At 41.8% G+C, this 16,353-nt stretch overlaps 1 pseudogene; it reads left to right on the top strand.

The window, feature by feature from the left end:
• The window catches only part of LOC132401359 (uncharacterized), a 91,590-nt pseudogene that overhangs the window by 41,390 nt on the left and 33,847 nt on the right, over positions 1 to 16,353 (top strand).

Raw genomic sequence — 16,353 nt, 5'->3', positions numbered from 1 at the left:
TTTTTTTCTTTCCTCTGGAAGTGGAGGGAATGGCAAGCTTTGTCTGTTGGGCATATCTTGTTGGTCTGTATTTTGCCAATCAATTATTTTGCTTCTGCTTTTTTGCTTATGTTCTCATTCTCTCTCTCTCTCTCTCTTACTCTCTCGCTCTCTTTCTCTTACTCTCACTCTCTCACTCACTCTCTCTCTCACTCACTCACTCACTGTCACACTCACTCACAGGTCCCCAACTTGGCACTGTCCATGGCATAAACAAGTTTTGGAACCCCTGTTCTAACTGCTCCCACTCTCTCATTGACCACATCACTTAGTTTTCAGCTCATCTGCTCAGTACCAGAGGAGACATTTCACCTCCCTGTAGCTTAAGACTTTTTTTTTTGTCTCTTTCTGACAGTTCTGATGTCAGGTTTTCAACCCGATCTTGCTCTTCCTACAGATAAAGCTCAACTTGCAGACTACTTCCAGCATTTTCTTTTCAAAAAAACACTACCTGCAGAGTTAATGTTAATTGAAAGTAACATAAAGAAAGTGCCCTTTTCTTGTGCTTTGAGTTTTGCATTGTAGATGCGATGACTTATAGCTTCCGTGATTGCAAAACTCAAGTTTCTTACAATATAATTCATCAATCGGTACGTGAGAAAATAGTTTTATTAAGAATTTAACAACGAGATGAAAACTGAGGCTTTCTAAGGCATGGGAAACACTCCACTTGGAGTATTGTGCGTAGTTTTGGGCCCTTACCTCAGAAAAATGTGCTGCCATTGGAGAAGGTCTAGAGGAATTTTACAAGAATTATTCTGGGAGTGAGAGGGTTAATCAGTGAGGTGAGTTTTATGACTCTGGGTCTGTACTTGTTGGAATTTAGAAGAATGAGGCGGGATCTCATCAAAACTATTGAATACTGAAAGGCCAAGATAGAGTTAATGTGGAGAGGATGTTTCCTGTGGTGGGAGAGTCTAGTACCAGAGGGCCAAACCTCAGAATAGAAGGGTGTCTATTTAGAACAGAGATGAGAAGAAATTTCTGTAGCCAGAGGGTGGCGAATCTGTGGAGTTCATTTCCACGGACGGCAGTGGAGGCCAAGTCATTGGATCTGTTTAAAGTGGAGGTTGATAGTTTCTTGATTGGTCAGGGCAGCAAAGGTTATGGGGAATGGGGTTGAGGGGGATAATAAGTGGAGAAGACTCTAGGGGCCACCTGCCAAATTCTGTTCCTCTGCTTTGTTAAAGTAAACATCTCTCATAGCAGTTTTGTCAGCAGAGACCCTGGCAATGACAAGTGTAAGAATAATCAACAAATCTTAAAACCACCCATCCAGTTACTGCTTGGCCAAAGAGCTGATTGTGGACTTCAGAAAGGGTAAGATGAGGGAACACACTCCAGACCTCATAGAGGGATCGAAAGTGAAAGGAGTGAACAACTTCAAGTTCCAGGGTGTCAAGATCTCTGAGGACCTAACCTGGTCCCAACATATTGATGCAGCTATAAAGGAGGCAAGACAGCGGCTATATTTCATTAGAAACTTGAGGACATTTGGTTTGTCACCAAAGACACTCACAAATTCCTGCAGATTTACCGTGGAGAGTGTCCTGACTGGCAGCATCACCATCTGGTGTCGGGTGGGGGAGGGTGTAACTGCACAGGATTGAAGTAAGCGACAGAGAGTTGTAAAGTTAGTAAGCTCCATCATGGATACTTGCTTCTGTAGTATCCAAGATAAGTTCAAGGAGCGGTGCCTCAAAAAGACAGCGTCCATCATCAAGGACCCCCACCACCCCTTGTTACCATCGGGAAGGAGGTATAGAAGCCTGAAGGGACACACTCAACAATTCAGGAACAGCTTCTTCCCCTCTGCCGTCCGATGTCTGAATGGACATTGAACCCATGAACGCTATCTCACTACATTTCATTTCTTTTTTTTTTGCACTACTTATTTAACTATTGAATATATAGTAATTCACAGATTTTTTTTTACTATATCATCATGTATTTCACTGTACTGCTACCGCAAAGTTAACGAATTTCATGATGTGTGCCTGTGATATTAAACCTGATTCTGATTCTGCTCACTTGATTCAAGAAGAAAACAAATCTCAAAGGAAATCATTGTTTTCACATTCCTTTTGCTGGTCTGCATTCATGGCAACAGTAGATGTAGGAGTACCTTTTCAGTTTATGGCCATTGCTACTGCTCTCAGTCACAGTCCAAAGGTTGTCATTGTCATTGGAAAATCTCATGATCATACCACTTCCTGTCATTAAAAAAAACAACCTAAGCTGTTTAACACATTAACCATTACCACGCCAATGGGGGTTACATTGCGAATGACACATATTACAAAGTTTTAATAAACCACGTAGAATGTATATCACTACTCTAAACAAATTTCTGGTTGTCTTCCACGTCAACCTACACGTACTGGGCAAGTGGGGTGGAGGTGCAAGGCATTCTTTCACTCTGTTACCCTGTAGATCTCCCTTGGACAAGGTGCAGCACCAACCCGATCAGTGTCATTTGAAGCCATGGGAGCAGATGGTGGATATCACAGCTCCTGGTTATGCCACCACCGACGCCAGGCAGACAATCTCCGAAGAGTACTAATAATGGCTGGGGTCACCCGTCTTGTAAAGACACTGCCCAGAAGAAGGCAATGGCAAACCACTTCAGTAGAAAAGTTTGTCAAGAACAATCATCGTCATGGAAAGACCATGATCACCTACGTCGTATGACATGGCACATAATGAACAAACAAACACTTCATACAATGGTTTCAGGGATATAGCGTACATGGACTCCTCAGGTTACAGCAACAGACATCAAACTTTAAGTAATTTCTCTCTTACATGTTAAGGTGTTTTACAAGTAGTAGTATTGTCACCCTCACCTTCTGTTGGCTGCGTAAATCTAAGGAAGACGATCTCTGGCCCCACCAAGCGTGTGAGATTGAGGTGCAAAACCTCCTGTTTGTGTGGATGCTGCTTGATGTGTTTACCTTGTTACAAATCAGTTCCATGAAATAACAGCCAGTACACCATATGCAATTAAACAATTTTGCTTTATAATTCTTAATTTGACTAAAGGGTTGGTAAAATAAAACAAAAAGAAAAGGGCCCATTTTAATGAAACGGTCTAACGTGCACCAGTTGGAGCTCACTGTTTCCTTTCCACCGGTCCTCCATCGATTTCCCCGGGCTTCGTCGACTCCCGGCCCCACTCCAAGTCCACTCCTTTCCGATGCCTACGACCTCTCCTCTCTGGCATCTTCTCTCTTCATCTTCCGCCCAACAAAAGACCTCAGTCACAGGCACACAACAAGAAAAAAAACACTCCCTTCATTGGATGGTGCACATTCCAAAGCCCCCATTATCTCTATTCCAAACACTGCTGCTACAGGAAAACCTTTACATCAGCAGTGAACCCTTTCCCAGGGTGTTACAGTATTAAATTGTTCTCTCGGATTCATTAATGGCTCGATGCAGTATAAATTCTATTTTAATTATGAGTAGGTATGGGCGACTATTCAGTGAAATTAAAGAATTATAGCAATTGTACGTGCAGAGTTACGGTATGGGCAGCTATAAGAAACAGATGTTTACGACTTGCAGAGAAATTGGCTTAAGGGTAGTTCTCAGGAAAGGAACCCTCACATGAGCCACAGACCATCTATAGTTAAAGAACAGTTGTTCTGAACAGGCTGACAAAAAGAGGTGGACGAGTTGGGATTGCTATGGGAAGCGAGGGAAGGGATTACCATACCTATGGCGATGACTTGTGTCTCCTCACTGGACATAGGAGTAGTACCAAGAGATTGGAGGGTGGTGGATGTTATTCCTTTGTTCAAGAAAGATAAAAGGGATAATCCTGGGTGTTAAAGACCAGTGAGTCTTACATCTGTAGTGGGTAAATTATGAGAGAGGATTCTTAGAAACAGGACTTACAAGAATTTGGAGAAGCATAGTCTGATTAGGGATAGTCAGTATGGTTTTGTGAAGGACAGATCATGCCTCACGAGCCAGACTGAATTCTTCAAGGAAGTGTCAGAACAAACTGATGAAGGTAGAGCCGTGGCTGTAGTGTGTATGGATTTTAGTTTGGCGTTTGATAAAGGTCCCCCATGGTAGCTCATTCAGAAAATCAGGAGGCGTGGGATCCAGGGAAACATGGCTGTCTGGATTCAGAATTATATTGCCTATAGATGGAACATATTTTGCCGGGAGGTGGGTTACTAGTGGGTGTTCCATGGGGATCTATTCTGGGGACCCCTGTTCTTTGTGATGTTTATAAATGACTTGGATGAAGAAGTAGAAGGGTGGGTTTGTAAGCTTGTAGATGGTTGGTGGAGTTTTGGGTAGTGTAGAAGGTTGCTATCAGTTATAATGGAGCATTGATAGAATGCAAAGCTGGGCTGAGAATTGGCAGATGGAGTTCAGTCCAAATCTCTAAAGGCTGCTAAAAGGCCCACAATTGGGTTTCATTTTGCATGTCTTCGGGTTGTATATTTTCAATTTTGTAACTTTTATTTTTGGTATTATGGGAGAGATCTCTGTATAATCCCAACACAATTCTCTTCTCAATATGTAATTACACTCCATCATTCTGCCATTTATATTAAATAGAAAAAATGTAATTCAGACTGAAATATTATCAATTATTTGACATAAAATCTATTATTTATTAGGGGTACAAGATTACTAATTGATGGAGCACATTCACTTGGTGTAATGGATTTGAAACTCAGGCAAGTAAATCCATACTGATAATTTTAAGATATATTAATTAGAAGCCTCTTATGTTTAAATGCACTCGTGTATAAATATTGCTCATGTCAGTCCCCTCACCTCTTTAACAAGACTAATAAGGTAGCTACTTAAACTAACAATCTACAAAACAACAGAACTGCTACACTACTACATCTTTGTCATAATTCCATTGCTGTCAATTTGATTACACTAATAATAATTTTGCATCTTAGTTCTCTAGATGTTGATTATTATACATCCAACTGCCACAAATGGTTCTGTAGTCCGAAGGGTTGTGCTTTCCTGTACGTTAAGCCAGAGCTGCAAAATTCCCTCCGACCGCTTGTAATTTCACATGGCTTTGGATTTGGATTCAGTTCTGATTACATCTGGACAGGTAATGTAAGCTTTTAAAATGGCTTTACTGTGAACAGATGTATCCAGTAAGATATTTCTACAAATGTTATTTATAAATAAACATAAACAGCCAATCAATTAATTAGCCCAGGAAATCTTTGAGGACTGGACCAAAATAATCTGATCTCTAAATCAGAAGGTTATAAATTCTGGACATGCTACATAGAACATCGGATTGCTTCCCAATATGTCTTTGAATCTGTCCAGTGAAATTTCATTCCTTGGCACAATATAAAGATTGTCTTTATCAGAATTTCAAGGCATCTGAGAACCGGAGGTACCTTCGACAGTATTTTCATATGTCAGCATGCTTTTCTGCTTTGTTAAAAGCCACTCCTGAAATTTGAACCTAAAATATAAATGCTGTTATTATCAGTGAAGAACAACTATACTGTCAGTGGTGCCACCTTTCCAAGTGCAGTGAGCATTTGAAGAAGGTGGGAAGATGTGTTCTATTGATAGGGGCTCAGGAGATCCTACTGACAAACTCATTGCATTAGGATTAACTGACTAAGGATGCCAGCGTAATAAGTGTTGCAAGAAATTTAATGCTTCACCTGTGCGGTCATGGCCAAAGAATGCATTTTCACATGCCTCATTCTTTTGGTCGTGCTGCTGTATTCAGACCTCAATTTCCAAAACATCCATCATTCCTTGACGTAAATTCTGTATCAATTGGAACAGTGCAACCTCCCCTCATCCACTGAGCTCTACTGTAAATCCCCCTCAACTTGTACTCACAGCCAATCAACTATAATAGGCATAACTAAATTGTGCATTGCTCATTGACACAGACCCTCTTTCTCCATACCTGTCTGTCTGTTTGTCTTCTTTTCTGTCTGTTTCCATCTACAGTCCATCTCTATTTATTTTGCAAGATAAGTTGGTACAAAAACAGAGGAAGCAGCACTAACCAACGGTGAATAAGGGGAGGGGGAGGATGTGTTTGCATGGTGTTATGCTCTGGGTGCAGCTGGTGCTTGTCATTATTGGAACAGCTGTGTGTGTTTCTACTGTCATGGGAAAAATGACAATGCAGATAATATTCTCACCTAATTCTCCCCAAACCATTCCACATTCTCCTCTTTCCATCACGTATTGTAACTTACAAACTGCAAGAAGCATATGCACTCAATACTTGAAACTGCTCCCCTTACTATATTATACAGTGTGGTGCAAAGGTTTTGAGCACATAAGTATAGCTAGGGTACCTAAGACCTTTGCACAGTACTGTATTTGTCAATATGAAGTGGAGAGAGAGTTTGCAAATCTGGCAAGAGCAAAGGATGTTGGGAATGGTGAGGGTGGAGTGCCGCAGGAGCGGTGTGGGCCAGGGGCAGAGGAGTGCCAGGGGCTGGGGGTGGTGTGGGTGCAGACACATCCAGCCTGAGACAGCTAGCAAGGTCATTTGATCCCAAACAATTGGTTTGTTGATCATTAGAGAGTATCTCTCTGGTGCTTCCTGCTCCCTCCCCTCTCTCTTCATCTTTTCCCAACCATGATTCCCCTCTCCCCGTCCCCTTCCCACTCTCCGTCAACAATGGAGAACCCTATCGGACAATTTAAACATTGGCTCAGATAGTCCGGGGGCTTTTCTCTCCGCACCATTGAGTCTGTGAGACTGCCCAAGTCCGCTATGGTTCATTCCTGCAAACTTTGCGACAACTTGCCCCGCAAATATGATCAACTGATATCGAGGCTTTGGGCCCACAGGCTGGGCTGCTCTGGCGATTTGGATCCAAGAACTCAGTCTGGGTCAGAATGCTATTGTTGCTGCTCACTTCTATTGTTTGCAAGATTTGTGTTTTTTATTCTCTTTCCCTGCGCATCTGGGGTTGGTCTTCATTTTATTTGGGTTCTTTCAAGCTCCTCAAGATTGGACAATTAATACATTCTTTGATAATAAATACTTAGAATCTTTGAATATCAGAATCAGGTTTATCATCACTCATGTATGTCATGAAATTTGTTATTTCTTGTGGCAGTTATACAGTGCAGTACATAAAATTACAGTACCCTAGCTATATATATGTGCCTTAGACTATTGTACAGTACTATACTTCCTCTCGTGTAACCAGATATAGCGTTTTGGCTAAGTAACAAAGGGAGGCAGAAAAAGTGAACAAATTCCATCATGTGATTTGATACTCGCTATACAAGTTTGGACACTGATTTAGAGAATAGAGGGAGGATCTACAGGTATAGGGAAATGAGGCATGACTTACCAGTAATTCAGGTGGATGGTATATAGAAATGGAGAGGGAGCTCCATCACAAAGCTCCAAAAATTGGGAATGGCTGTATTGATCTTCAGATTTTCTAGATTCTAAAATAATCTCTGCATAGTGGATGATATTAAATATGATACTACTATTTGGAGAGAAATTATTTCAGAATAGAGCTTAGATACTGCTGAGCACTGGAAAGTTCACTTTTATAGAGCATGTAACAGAAGAAGACAATGAGGTGTTTGGTGAAGTGGGAAACTTGCCAGAAAGTGGAGGGCCATGGCCGTGTAGCAGTTAGCACCACGTTATTAAAATTTGGTGCGTCGGAGTTAGGAGTTTAATTCCAGCATTCTCTGTAAGGAGTTTGTACATCCTCCCCATGGAATGCATGTTTTCTCCAGTTTCCTCACATAGTCCAAAGGTTATTGTAAATTGTCCCCTGATTAGGCAAGGATTAAATCAGGGGTTGTTGGGTGGTGCAGCTCAAAGGGGCAGAAGGGTCTGTTCTGTACTTTATCTCTAAATAAAATAAAATAAATTCGAGGTGAAGGAGCTTAGGGTCCATTAACAACTTTACATAGAATTGTATCACAGGTTGGAGACTGTCTTGTTTCACATGGGGAGTTTCATTAGCACATTTCTGAACCGAGCCACGACACAGCATCTGATATTCAACGTAGCGCAAGAGAACCCTCCCAATGTCTGGACACTCAGGGTAGGAGTTCCATTTTCTACCTTGCAAGGTCAGAATTATACTTCATGCAAGTTCGGTCAGTTGTCATGTAAACCCATAATGATTCTGGTACTTGCAGTCAAAAGGTGTCAGAGTAATCAGTCTGTCCTCTAACACATTACTGGAATTGCAGATTACCACCCTGCGGAGCCCTGGTGTTAGTGAAGCACAAACCCTTTTGCCTCTTAATATTACAGTACTCATCCTCCCATCAGTTCTATCCTCTCTTTAGGGTGCCTCTTAGCCAGCCTAGACCCATGCTGGACTGCGGAGCGAATGAAGACCCAGAGCTGCTGAAGCTGATCCTCCAAGGCAACTGCAGTCTCCCCACTGACCTTCAGCATGTTATGTTTGTGACTGTTGGAAAATATGAAATTGTGGTTTATTTACTGGTACTGCAATCGGATTAACTATTTGTGGTATACAAAACCAAGCAGGACTTGTCTGGGTTCTCTTCCTCTCTTGTTCCTCACTTCTTCTTCGTCCTGTTTCTACTTCTCAGCTACTCCCTGTGTAGCTGGTAATAAGACTTGTATAGCACATGGTGGAGTAGAAGTATGTCTCTACCAAAAGAGGTGAAAGGCACTCCTTCATTGCACTAGTCTGGTTGTGCAACCACTGACGCCAGGTAGACAATCGCTGAAGAGTATTGATCATGACTGGGGTCACCCATTTTCTAGAGACACTGTCCAGGAGAAGGCAATGGCAAACCACTTATGTAGAAAATATTGTCATAAAGAAATAGGTTCAGACATAGTTCCATTGTTTCAGCAAGTGTTTCAGATGTTATTGTGGTTTCTATAATTCACGTGTTGTGCACCAGATTCCAGAACCATATTGACAGCAATTAGCTTTTATTTCTGTCTTTGTATTTGAAATACCACGACATTTCAGATATCACTGAAGACAACCACAGAATGTAAATAATCATAACTACTTTAGGATGTCTGGCATTAATTTTTTTTTAATTTATTCATTTACGGGAAGTGGGCATTGTCAGCTAAGCCAACATTTATTGCCCATCCCTAGTTGCCCTTGAGAAGGTGGTGATGAGCTGCCTTCTCGAACCGCTGCAGTCCCTGAGGTGTAGGTACACCCACACGGCTGTTAGGGAGGGAATTCCATGATTTTGACCCAGCAACAATGAAGGAAGGGTGAAGTTTTTCCAAGTCAGGATGGTGAGTGACTCGGAGGGGGATTTCCAAGTAGTGGTGTTCCCGGGTATCTGCTGTTCTCGTCCTTCCAGATGGTAGTGGTCATGGGTCTGGAAGGTGCTGCCTCAGGAACTTTGTGTTGTTGCAGTGCATCTTGTAGATAGTACACACTGCTGCAACTGTCTGTCGATGGTGGGGGGATTGGATGTTTGTGGAAGGGGTACCAATCAAGTGGGCTGTCTTGTACTAGATGGTGTCAAGGTTCAAGCTAATGTGCATGGTGTGCTGCACATCAGATGTGCATTTAGGAAGCAGAATCCCTTTCTGTTGCAATACAGCTAAGAAATGGCCTGCAGCTAAACTGAAGTATCTGTTTGCACCTACACCATTGGAAAAGTCTGCAGTCCTTAGAAACTGCAATATTTACTCCATCTGCTTTTCTTTGGCATGAGTGAGTGAAACATACCCTGCTGCCTTTGAATAGAAAGGGCATGTGACCTCAAGAGCTCCAACCTGGAAGAGGTTCAATGCATTAAAGTTCAATAGCAAGGGCAGCTTGACAACCATTATAAGTACATTTCCCACTCTCCTCAGAGGCTAAAATTGGCTGCTGAGTGCAACATCTTTAAGTGAGACCCTTACTGAAGCATAAATATTTCATTTTATGTTCCCTATAGAGGTGTACTATTATTTCCACGAACAGCTTGTCCTACTCTGCATGTTCTCTGCTTGTCCTGATTCAAATTTTATTCCAAGGGAAATATAATTGGTTTGGCAAGAAGCTTTGAGTTCACAATCTTTTTCAGCACCTGTCACACTGGTCTGTATAAACCAATGGAAAACATCAAACACGTATAAAACCGTTTTAAAGGTTAGAAGGAATCAGACGTTATCCACACTTTTAAGTAAATTAGATCCCTTATATCGCTGTTGGGTTGGGCAGGATCTGTCTGCTGCTAACTGCCAATTCAATTCGGAACTGAGAGAGCACTGGATGGAACGCTGAGTCCAAATGGAACATTAATTGATGTCAAGGGATACAGAAGGATGTGGATCAGCTGGATGTTGGGCAGATGGAAATTATCCAAACAAGAGTGAGATAATGCATTTTAGGACATCCATTACTGGCTGAACACATACAGTAAGTGGCAGAGGGCTTAAGCATTAATGTACAGAAGAACCATGGGATGCAAGCTTATAGCTCCCTGAAAATGGTAACATGGATGGATAGGATGTCAAGAAAGTGTCTAGCTTGTTCGTTTTTATTTGCAGCGGCATCAAGTATAAGAGTTGAAATATCATGTAGCAACTTATTAGACATTGGTTTGGCTTCTTGGCCTCCATCATTCAGAGTTGACCATGTATATTGCCTCCTAGCTGTCTAGGTATACAAGCCTGGGCAGTACAATATTGACATCAAGCTGCTTCTCAAGTTGCAAGCTCCCCCTCTCCATGTATCTGGTGACCCCAAAGGAACAGCAGAGACCAATACAGTTCAGTACCAGAAGCGTCACAGGAGTTGCCAGTCAGCATTGAACTGCCTTAGGGACTCCAGCTCCTGATTTTTCCCTCAGGGTTTACTCCTAAGCCTTCCCAATGAGTGGGTATAGCCACAAGGCAGCAAAGATTTGAGATCAGAGTTTTCCTTCTCCTAGATGAGCTGCCAACCATGGCTGATGAGCCCCATCTGCCCAAAGCGACTGGTTTTAGAGTGTCAGTAACCCACCTTTGCCACTTCTGTCAGTAGAAGCGGTTCTGCTGGGCTTAGTAGCTAAGCCAGACATGAAGGCCAGGGGCGGGATTTAGTTGTCAGAGGTTATATGAGGTGCATGCTATTGGGAGCATTTAACAGATAGTGGGAGCTTCTCCCAATTACCATCCCCGGCTATAACAATCTCAAGGAACCGAGTTAGGCGACACTTGGAATATTATGTGTTCTCCACACTTCAGAAAGGGTGCAGTTGAGATTCAGCAGGATGTTGTCTGGAATGCAGGATTTTAGTTACAAGGAGAGATTGGATTGTTCTTACTGGAGAGCAGGAGGCCAGAGATAGCTTTAAAAGTTTTGTAAAATTATGGGAGCATCGATAAGGTAGATAGTCTGTCTTTTTCACAAACAAGAGAAATCTGTAGATGCTGGAAATCCAAATGCCACACACAAAATGCTGGAGGAACTCAGCAGGTCAGGCAATAACTATGGAAAAAAGTACAGTTGAAGGTTCCGGCTGAGACCTACTGAAGGTCCATTCTGTCTGTTTCCAAGGAAGGGAAGTCTAAAACTAGAGGACACTGGTTTAAATTAAGAGGGGAAATATTTAGAAGTGATCAGAGGGACAAGGTTTTTACACAGAGGATGGTGAGTATTCAGAACAACCTGCCAAAGTAGGGAGGACAATCACTGCTTTTAAAAGGCATTTAGACAAATAGAAGAGGAATAGAGGAATATGGGCCAAATGTAGGAAGGTTGGATTGGCATTCTTGGTTGGCCTACATGAGTTGGGCTAAAAGGTCCGTTTCTGTACTATCTAACCATCTAATAACCATCTAATTAGCTAAAATAGACTGGCAAATGATACTTAAAGGGTTGACGGTGGATATGCAATGGCAAGCATTTAAAAATCGCAGGGATGAACTGTAACAATTGTTCATCCCAGTTTGGCAAAAGAATAAACCAGGGAAGGTAGTGCACCTGTGGCTCACAAGGGAAATTAGGGATAGTATCAAGTCCAAAGAAGAAACATATAAATTTGCAAAAAAAAGTGGCACACCTGAGGACTGGGAGAAATTCAGAGTCCAGCAGAGGAGGACAAAGGGCTTAATTAGGAAAGGGAAAAAAGATTATGAGAGAAAGCTGGCAGGGAACATAAAAACTGACTGTAAAAGCTTTTATAGATATGTGAAAAGAAAAAGATTGGTCAAGACAAATGTAGGTCCCTTACAGTCAGAAACAAGTGAATTGATCATAGGGAACAAGGACATGGCAGACCAATTGAATAACTACTTTGGTTCTGTCTTCACCAAGGAGGACATAAATAATCTTCCGGAAATAGTAAGGGACCGAGGGTCTAGTGAGATGGAGGAACTGAGGGAAATACATGTTAGTAGGGAAATGGTGTTAGGTAAATTGAAGGGATTAAAGGCAGATAAAACCCCAGGGCCAAATGGTCTGCATCCCAGAGTGTTTAAGGAAGTAGCCCAAGAAATAGTGGATGCATTAGTGATAATTTTTCAAAACTCCTTAGATTCTGGATTAGTTCCTAAGGATTGGAGGGTGACTAATGTAACCACACTTTTTAAAAAAGGAGGGAGAGAAAAACTGGAGAATTATAGACCGGTGAGTCTGACATCGGTGCTGGGGAAAATGCTAGAGTCAGTTATCAAAGATGTGATAACAGCACATTTGAAAATCATCGGACAAAGTCAGCATGGATTTGTGAAAGGAAAATAATGTTTGACGAATCTTATAGAATTTTTTGAAGATGTAACTAGTAGAGTGGATAGGGGAGAGCCAGTGGATGTGGTATATTTAGATTTTCAAAAGGCTTTTGACAAGGTCCCACACAGGAGATTAGTGTGCAAACTTAAATCACACAGTATTGGGGGTATGGTATTGATGTGGATAGAGAATTGGTTGGCAGACAGGAAGCAAAGAGTGGGATTAAACGGGACCTTTTCTGAATGACAGGCAGTGACTAGTGGGGTACCGCAAGGCTCAGTGCTGGGACCCCAGTTGTTTATAATATATATTAATGATTTAGACGAGGGAATTAAATGCAGCATCTCCAAGTTTGTGGATGACACAAAGCTGGGCGGTGATGTTAGCTGTGAGGAGGATGCTAAGAGGATGCAGGGTGACTTGGATAGGTTAGGTGAGTGGGCAAATTCATGGCAGATGCAATTTAATGTGGATAAATGTGAGGTTATCCACTTTGGTTGCAAGAACAGGAAACGGATTATTATCTGAACGGTGGCCAATTAGGAAAAGGAGAGGTGCAACGAGACCTGGGTGTCATTGTACACCAGTCATTGAAGGTGGGCATGCAGGTACAGCAGGCGGTGAAAAAGGCAAATGGTATGTTGGCATTCATAGCAAAAGGATTTGAGTGCAGGAGCAGGGATGTTCTACTGCAGTTGTACAAGGCCTTGGTGAGACTGCACCTGGAGTATTGTGTGCATTTTTGGTCCCCTAATCTGGGGAAAGACATTCTTGCCATAGAGGGAGTACAAAGAAGGTTCACCACATTGATTTCATATGAATAAAGACTGGATCGACTAGGCTTATACTCACAGGAATTTAGAAGATTGATGGGGGGATCTTATTGAAACGTATAAAATTCTAAAGGGATTGGACAGGCTGGATGCAGGAAAATTGTTTCCGATGTTGGGGAAGTCCAGAACGAGGGGTCACAGTTTAAGGATAAAGGGGAAGCCTTTTAGGACCAAGATGAGGAAAAACTTCTTCACACAGAGAGTGGTGAATCTGTGGAATTCTCTGCCACAGGAAACAGTTGAGACCGGTTCATTGGCTATACTTAAGAGGAAGTTTGATATGGCCCTTTTGGCTAAAGGGATCAGGGGGTATGGAGAGAAAGCAGGTACAGGGTTCTGAGTTGGATGATCAGCCATGATCATACTGAATGGCAGTGCAGGCTCGAAGGGCTGAATGGCCTACTCCTGCACCTATTTTCTATGTTACTATATTCTGCGTACTTCACACACTTCCAACATACATAAGTCATTCACATGTAGTATGGTTTCTGCAAATTGCATCATGATCTGTGCTTCAGATTTCTTAATGGAACGTAAAATCTGTTTTGCACAAAAGATACTCTACAGAATTAAATTTTGCATCTACTGTACTTGTAAATATGTTCATTATAACAAACAGTTGAACTATGTAATGATACTGAGTTAAGGTTCTCTGACTGGGAGGCTGATGGGATTGGCCTCTGTGTACCCAAATTAAGCAGATTTTCATGGGCATATAAACTGTTGGAAGAGTAGATGCTTCCTCTCTAATATTTCTCAGGCTCGTGTGCAATGAGCCATTGGAAAGCTAACAATAATTATCAGCTATCCTTCAATGAATAAAATGCTTTAAAATAGGACAGGTATTAAAAGTGTCAAAGGTATAACACTGAGAAGAAAGCAGAGGAATTATTTTGCACTGGCTTCTTCTAACAGAAGATGAAAATACAAAATCATCTTTTCTTGGCCTTCCATTGATCTTAGGATGTGTATAATAGCAATTAGAAACATAGAAACCCTACAGCGCAATACAGGCCCTTCTGCCCACAATGCTGTGTCAAACATGTACTTACTGTCTGTCTTTAAAATCATTGAACACAGTTAGACCTTAGCAACAGATTAGTAACATACTGTATCTTACACTGCATATTTGTAGAAGCAGTACATTATTTACCTATTGTCAGATTAAATTTGATATTATTTAAAAGGTATTTGGACAAGCATATAGACAGGTAAGAATTAGAGGGATATGGGCCAAATGCAGAAAAATGGAATTATTGGAAATCCAAATCTGTATCATTCAATTAGTTCTCTGTTCAGTTTTGTGTTATTGGTTACTTAATTACGTTCATAGATTGTCTAACCATTATCTTTTTAGTACTTATCCATCCTGTCTGTACCTGGTTAACTTGTGTAAGATCTGGAAACCTTTGGGCTTGGCCATTGTTCAATTAGTTCTTGATTGATTGTGGTAATTTTGACACCATTTGTACGATACAATGGGTATTGCCGAAGCATAAATCTGTGGTTGTCACAAGGAGTCGTATTTTGCATGTCCATTAATTTCTATTGGCTCCAGCTTGGCAGCAGATTTTACCAAATGCTGAAATGTTACATTAGGCATTTAGGACTCTAAACAACCCAATAGACAATAGACAGTAAGTGCAGGAGTAGGCCATTCAGCCCTTCTAGCCAGCACCACCATTCACTGTGATCGTGGCTGATCATCCACGATCAGTACCCCGTTCCTGCCCTCTCCCCATATCCCTTGACCCCGCTTTCTATAAGAGCTCCATCTAACTCTCTCTTGAAAGCATCCAGAGACTTGGCCTCCACTGCCTTCTGGGGCAGAGCATTCCACATATCCACTACTCTCTGGGTGAAAAAGTTCTTCTGCATCTCTGTTCTAAATGGCCTACCCCTTATTCTTAAACTGTGGCCTCTAGTTCTGGACCCACCCATCAGCGGAAACATGCTTCCTGCCTCCAGCGTGTCCAATCCCTTAATAATCTTAAATGTTTCAATCAGATCCCCTCTCATCCTTCTAAATTCCAGTGTATAGAAGCCCAGTCGCTCCAATCTTTCAACATATGACAGTCCCGCCATTCTGGGAATTAACCTTGTGAATCTACGCTACACTCCCTCAATAGCAAGAATGTCCTTCCTCAAATTTGGAGACCAAAACTGCACACAATACTCCAGGTGGGGTCTCACCAGGGCCCTGTACAGCTGCAGAAGGACCTGTTTACTCCTATACTTAATTCCTCTTGTTATAAAGGCCAGCATGCCATTATCTTTCTTCACTGCCTGCTGTACTTGCATGCTTGTTTTCATTGACTGATGTACAAGAATACCTAGATGTCGTTGTACTTCTCCTTTTCCTAACTTGACTCCATTTAGATAGTAATCTGCCTTCCTCTTCCTACCACCAAAGTGGATAACCTCACATTTATCCACATTAAACTGCATCTGCCATACATTTGCCCACTCACCTAGCCTGTCCAAGTCACTCTGCATTCTCATAACATCCTCCAATGTAGAACATGAGGGTGGCAAGTTCCACAGCCCACGTTCTGAACATGGTTTCTGCTTTCATTATTTACCATTTGAGATTTCCATTTTGGCTGTCCTCATAATCTGTGTGCACACAAAGTGTTGTTTTGAAGGTTTTGCTGAAACAAGTACAGAGATATATAGTGTGTTATAGATTTTTTTTGTATTTTATGTGGTATCTAATGGGTAACTATTTAAGGTGAGCAAATTCAAAAAGATGTGCGGGAGATTTTCTTTCATGCTAAGTTGTGGGTAACAGGAATGCACTTCGCATGTGGTAG

The sequence above is a fragment of the Hypanus sabinus genome, chromosome 10 (genome assembly GCF_030144855.1).
Source record: "Hypanus sabinus isolate sHypSab1 chromosome 10, sHypSab1.hap1, whole genome shotgun sequence".
Classification (NCBI taxonomy): Eukaryota; Metazoa; Chordata; class Chondrichthyes; order Myliobatiformes; family Dasyatidae; genus Hypanus; species Hypanus sabinus.
Note: the sequence above shows the minus strand (reverse complement) of the source record. Positions and strands in the feature narration are given on the sequence as shown.